Here is a 6390-nt window from a genome sequence, read left to right as displayed (position 1 = left end):
TTTTCTTACTATTTCTTTTCTAGATATCAGCGTGGAGGACATACTAAGGATCAAGATGGGCCATCACACAAACGCCTAAAGGAAGATAAAAGGTACGCGGAGTGTTTTAGTGCGGTCGCATTGATCGTAAGCTAATCTGTAATACAGATGGGTTACGATCAATGAATCCCACACTACCCACGACATGGACGGTTGGTATGGAAGTCGTGGGTGCCTTATGAAGGTTTCACTCCTCGATAACAAAAAAAAAGTCGAGAGCAACGATGAAGCTACTATTAACAATTAACCTTAAATTTCTCAACATATCAAAGCTGTGCGACCAATTTTTCTACATGTTAAATATTATCTAATTAATCTATATACGTTCTTTAGTAATGCGTACATGTGCTTAACCGTAGAATACATGAACTGTGATGTAGAATTTCCTTTTAAATGTTTTAAGAGATGATTAAACTGTTGATAGTGATATCGTTTCACTCACTAACTGTAGCTGTTCTATTTTTGCATTAAGTCGCACGAATAATGTTTATAAAATATGTTTGGTTCAGCTTGTAAGAGTAGTGTAATTCGCTTATACAACCCATATCAGGATTGAGTAGTTCGGACCCTAAAAGACAAAATAAATTTAGTAAAATGAATACATTCCTAAAACCAAATATCATACCGTACGTCGAAAACATCACTTCCGGAATTGTATATGACGCTAGCTCAAAAACTAAATCACGTTGGTTCTGTAATGTTTTTCTGGATCTGGATGGATGGAATCTGGAAGCGCCAAATAATAGAATCATAACAAGTGATTTTGCTTCCGCCATGTGTACAAGAATCATATGCCACCATCCGACACGGAAACCACAATCAAATGGCTACATATAATTAGGACGGGTGACCAAACTCACTGTTGGCGCGTTTATTCAATTTCATCGAATTGGGTTTGATATATACGGTCTAGTCTAGGAGGCACCTAAAATATAGTATGAGATGATGTTTATATTATTATAGACTAACATATCACAAGGAACTGAGTTTATCAAATATCATATCACATATGACCACGTATCTTTACCACTTTCCAGATGATAAAATGAGCCACGAACATTAGATTGTAATAGTACAGATATTGCGCTATGAATAATTTATGTGATCACAAATCACTGAACAATGATTTTATATTGAATTAAAGGAGAGACACGTCTGTTCCGTTTGGAGCTCAGATCAAGACTGACTTAATTATATTTGAGTTCTATTTATATATATACAGGAAATTGATAATTCCAACACTCTCCCTCAATTTCTGAAAACACTTAATCCCAAACCTATGCGATGTAGAACAAACGGCTTTACAGGTAAACCCTTCGTCATAATATCCGCCACTTGTTCAGTTGTCGGTATATACTTCAGTTTGATGATTCCCCGTTGGATGAGATCTTGCACAAAGCGAAACTTGATGTCTATGTGCTTTAGCCGGCTGGTTTCCTTTTCCTCTCCCATGACTCGAATCGCCGATTGGTTGTCTTCATGGTACACTACAGGATAATCCAGTTTGATGTCAAGATCCTCCAGCAGTCGTACTAGCCAAATGCCATGGCATGCCGCCATGCACAATGCTATAAGTTCTGCTTCTGTTGAAGATAATGAAATTGTTGTTTGTTTCTTTGTTGACCAACTCACCGTACTACCATAAACTTTGAAAACATAGCCAGTCAGCGAACGTCGATCGATCGCATTGTTTCCCCAATCAGCGTCCGAATATGCTTCGATAGCTGGTAGATTGTCATTACCTTCGAAGTGTAAACCAAAGTCCAAAGTACCACGCACGTAGCGCAATACTCGTTTTAGATGGTACCAATGCTGGTCTGTGGGGCAACTTTGAAATTGGCTGAAATAATTCACTGCTGCACACAAGTCCGGCCTAGTTGTCAAAGTTGCATACATTAAGCATCCAATTAGTTCTCGATATGGCTTATTCACACGATTGCATTCTTCACCCTTTTGCAGTTGCAAACGATTCTCAATCGGAGTTGACACTGGTTTACAGTCCTTCATGTTAAATCGTTGCAGTAATTTTTCGAAAAATGATTGTTGGCTTATATGAAGAACACGTTGTTCTGGTTTTCTTTTGATTGTCAAACCGAGAAAACACTTCACTTCACCAATATCCTTCATTTCAAATTCCTTTGATAAGCATTGTTTCACTATCGTAATTAACGGCATTTTTTGTCCAATCAAAAGCACATCGTCCACATAGATTAATAAAAATAGCTGGTTTTCTCCAGATTCACGCACATACAAACACTTGTCACTTATACTTCTTTTAAATCCTAGTTTTTCCACAAACATATGGAATCGCAAATTCCATGCTCTTGACGCCTGTTTAAGTCCATATAAAGACTTGTTCAGACGACATACAAGATTATTCCCTGTTTCAAACCCTTCGGGTTGTGTCATGTAAATCTCTTCACTAATTGTTCCGTTTAAGAAAGCACTCTTTACATCCATTTGTTGGATTAACATACCCTTCTGATTTGCCACTGCTAAGATCGTTCGCAAAGTGTCAAGTCTAGCAGTGGGTAAATATGTTTCAAAATAATCAAAACCTTGTCGTTGGCTAAAACCCCTCGCCACCAATCTTGCCTTATAGTGATCTTCAGAACCATCGTCTGTTTGTTTTATTTTAAAGATCCATTGACACGATATTGGAACCCGTCCTTCTGGGAGTTCCACCAAATCCCAAGTATGGTTTCGCATCAAAGCATCCATTTCTTCGTCCACTGCTATTTTCCACTTTGGCCAATCTTCTCGTTTCTTCATTTCCGCAATGCTACATGGTAGATTATCCACAAAATGTGAGGCATTTAACGCAAAACCACTTAGATCATAATCTTCATGCCACGATGGCGCCACACGTTCTCTAACTGGACGAGAATTTGTTGCTTGGTCCAAGTCACTAATTTCACGAATTGTTTGATCCAAGCAACTGTCAAACGATTCATCGTTTTCAATGCCATGCACACTTTCACTATCATTTTCTACCTGTTCACTTGAGCCAATATTATTTGGCACTGAACCACCAGGAATATAAATTTCTTCATTTATGGAAAAATCACTATCATGCATGTTCATACTATTCTTTTCTTCGACGAAAATCACATCTCGCGCAATAACACATCGATTTCTTTTCGGATCCCAAATCCGATACCCATTTGTAGCATAACCAATGAACACACCTTCCCATGATTTGAAGTCGAGTTTTTGTCGTTGTTCCTTTGGAACATGCACGTAAACATTTACACCAAAAACTCTAAGTTTGTCAACGTTTGGTTTTTCCTTGTTCCAAATTTCATATGGTGTCAAATTGGAAGCTAAAGCCTTCGCAGGACATCGATTGGTTAAGTAAGCGGCTGTTTGGATTGCTGGCCCCCAAAGCCTTTTGTTCACATTAGAATCCTTCATCATTGCACGAGCCATTTCTACGAGAGTTCTGTTTTTCCGCTCACTAACACCGTTTTGTTCCGGCGTATAAGGAACTGTAAACTCGATTTGTATCCCCTTTTCTTTGCAAAAATTCAAAAATTGAATATTGGTGTATTCTGTACCGTTATCACACCGCAAACGAGATATTTTTGATCCAAATTCAGCAGAAACTATGGCTTCAAAGTCACGAAATTTTTCAAAAGCTTCACTCTTTGTCTTAAGTAAAAACACCATTGTGAACTTGCTCCAATCATCTATGAATGTTATAAAGTATTTTTCACCATAAAAACCGACAGGAGTGATAGGGCCACAAATATCGGAATGAATAAGTTCCAATAATCTGCTCGATCTTCGATCTTCACTTGTCACAAATTGCTTTCGAGTGAGTTTTCCTGCAACCAGTGGCGGATTTAACGGTAAGCGGACTGAGCGGCCGCGGGGGGGCCCGAGCTTGCGAGGGGCCCCGAGCTCGCGTGAACCTCCTGTAGCATATCTGCTATACAGAACTTATTATAATACACACTATCAGCTATAGACACTGTGTAACACACTTCGGAAAGCCAAATCACACCATTGCAACACATTCATTATAACACATCAGCAAATCAATCCACACCATAGCAACACATCCAGACCATACCGTTCATAGAAAAAACCATTGAGACATTTATCGAAAACAACCGAAATGTGCAACATAAGCAATTCAAGCGTTACTGCGGCAAAGTGGACAAACAGAGACGCATAGCAACTTATTGCTAAAAGCGCAGTGTAGGCAAAGATCGACGAACGCACTCGTTCTTTGGCTAGAACAGTTGAAACTTTCCAGAACCTTTGTAAAAACACTAAAAGCGCAGCATAGGTACAAATTGACAGACACCTCACTCCAATAAAATGTATTAATTGTACCTCATATCAATAACCTTTAATTAGGACAAAAACACATTCCAAAACCAATATTTCGAAACCCATTGAGTATAAATAAAACCAATTCCGACCGTGGCAAGTCAGATTCGTTCGGACTGCCAAGATAGGACGTTACGCTTCCTAATACTTCGCCTTCCAACTTATTTCAAGAGTTTAGTTATGTCCCCCTACCCAAGGTAAGGCTTCTAAACTCCAACGTTTCCAGTAAGGGAAACCTCCTAAAGGTTTCTATGATCGCCTGGACGATCAAGTGTTGAAAAGTCCGCTTCGAACAAAAGTGTTATTCCACCTCGGCTCATGTCAGTAAAAACTGACCTACCGCGACGGTACTTGAGGTACAGCTGTACGCTCATCATATGGCGACCGTAGCTATCGCCTAACCCATTACATGGCGACCGTGACCATAATCTGCAATCGACGGGCAGAAGTTAAAGTAAAAACAAGAAAAATGTGATACGTATAACGGTAACGTAAAGCGCAAGTTAACTCGCCGAAAGTCATGTGAGCAGTGTCGCGTAGACGCATGAACAAAAGTGTGAAATGTGCATTTTTTTTTTACGGAAATTTAATCAGTGAAGATTGAACAAGTGACCTACATGTAAACAATAACGGTGTATGAACTGCCAGAAAAAAGTGCAGTACAGAAAGAAAAATAAAAACATTTAGTGCAGTGTAGTGCAAAATGAATTGATGAACAAACATTCCCCGTACACACTGTTGTGAAAACCTATCCCAATGTGTAAAAACATATGAACTCCCATGCGATAGATTTACCAATACAGCACATATCTATAAAATGGGTAACGACGCATCAAACCCTAAAGCTAATGTCAATGGCGATAATGATCTTACCATTATTCAAACACAAAATGTTCACTCAGAGCAGCATGAAACCCATGAGTTAAAACTGAATATTGTGCTGATACTTCTTGCTATCATACTCATACAAAAAGTAATTAAAACCGTTTTCAAAATATTGAAAACTCTAGCAAAACGTGATGCAATCAATAACATGCAACTGCCTATATAATATAACTCATTTTGGTAATCTATACGATTCGTGGCCAAAGTGATATGGAATAATAAAAAGCAGTGCAAAACAAGTTTTGGCCAGCGAGATTGAAAGGAACAGCCGTTCCCAACGTGGAAGACGAAAAGACAAGGCGAGCTCACTGCCCAATCTGGATTGGCAGGCGAGAATGGACAAATGTCCCAACCCCGACAAGACATCGAGCGACGAATGATGACACCTTAGAACTTCACATCAAGCACCGATTAAACACCAAGCACCGGCAACGAGCGTAGTACCATCAGCAGCAACAACAACAAATACATGCTATGTATTTAAACAAGGTACCGTAAATATGCAATTTTACTGATGAGTCTGCATAAATATGCAAAAGCTATTCGAAAAAATAGAAATATTAGATAGAATTTATGAACAGGTGAAACAGCTGAACAAATGTTATAGACTTTGCGCGTTAACAACATTAAGGGATAATACTAAGGAAATATACGACGAGATACAAGAACTCCTACGAAAGCACGAATCGTATATTAAAGATGAAATATTAACGAAGCTAATTAAAAAGAGTAGATACATATACTACGAAATAAATAAGTGCATAAAAATACATTTCGAAAGACATCCAGATTCATTAAATACGACATTATCAGAGAACCAATTTGACATAACAATAGAAGCGAAACCTGACAAAATGGCGGACATTATGGAATTAATTAAAATCACCACTTCTCTCATATCGAAGTATGATGGTAATGAGAAGGATTTGAAAGGTGTGGTATCTAACTTAAATGTATTAAAGAAAATAGTAAAGCCAGAAAATAAAGAAACAGTAATAGAACTGGTATTAGGACGTCTTACAGGAAAAGCGCGAATTGTCGTAGGGGAAACCCCAACCTCAATTGAAGAAATAGTTAGCAAATTACAAGACAGGTGCAGCATAAAGGTAACACCAGAGATCATAGTAT

General features: G+C 38.4%; 1 long non-coding RNA gene across 1 annotated transcript; it reads right to left on the bottom strand.

Moving 5' to 3' along the window:
- Window positions 1–399: 399 nt before the first annotated feature.
- Window positions 400–1058, bottom strand: LOC125907499 (uncharacterized). The gene is made up of 3 exons (XR_007452719.1): window positions 900–1058; window positions 665–765; window positions 400–607 (listed from the first exon to the last, which is right to left on the bottom strand). It is a non-coding gene; the product is annotated as an uncharacterized LOC125907499 (long non-coding RNA).
- Between the last annotated feature and the right edge of the window lie 5332 nt (window positions 1059–6390).

This window comes from Anopheles coluzzii, chromosome 3 (genome assembly GCF_943734685.1).
Source record: "Anopheles coluzzii chromosome 3, AcolN3, whole genome shotgun sequence".
Taxonomy (NCBI): Eukaryota; Metazoa; Arthropoda; class Insecta; order Diptera; family Culicidae; genus Anopheles; species Anopheles coluzzii.
This window is presented reverse-complemented; position numbering and strand designations above follow the sequence as displayed.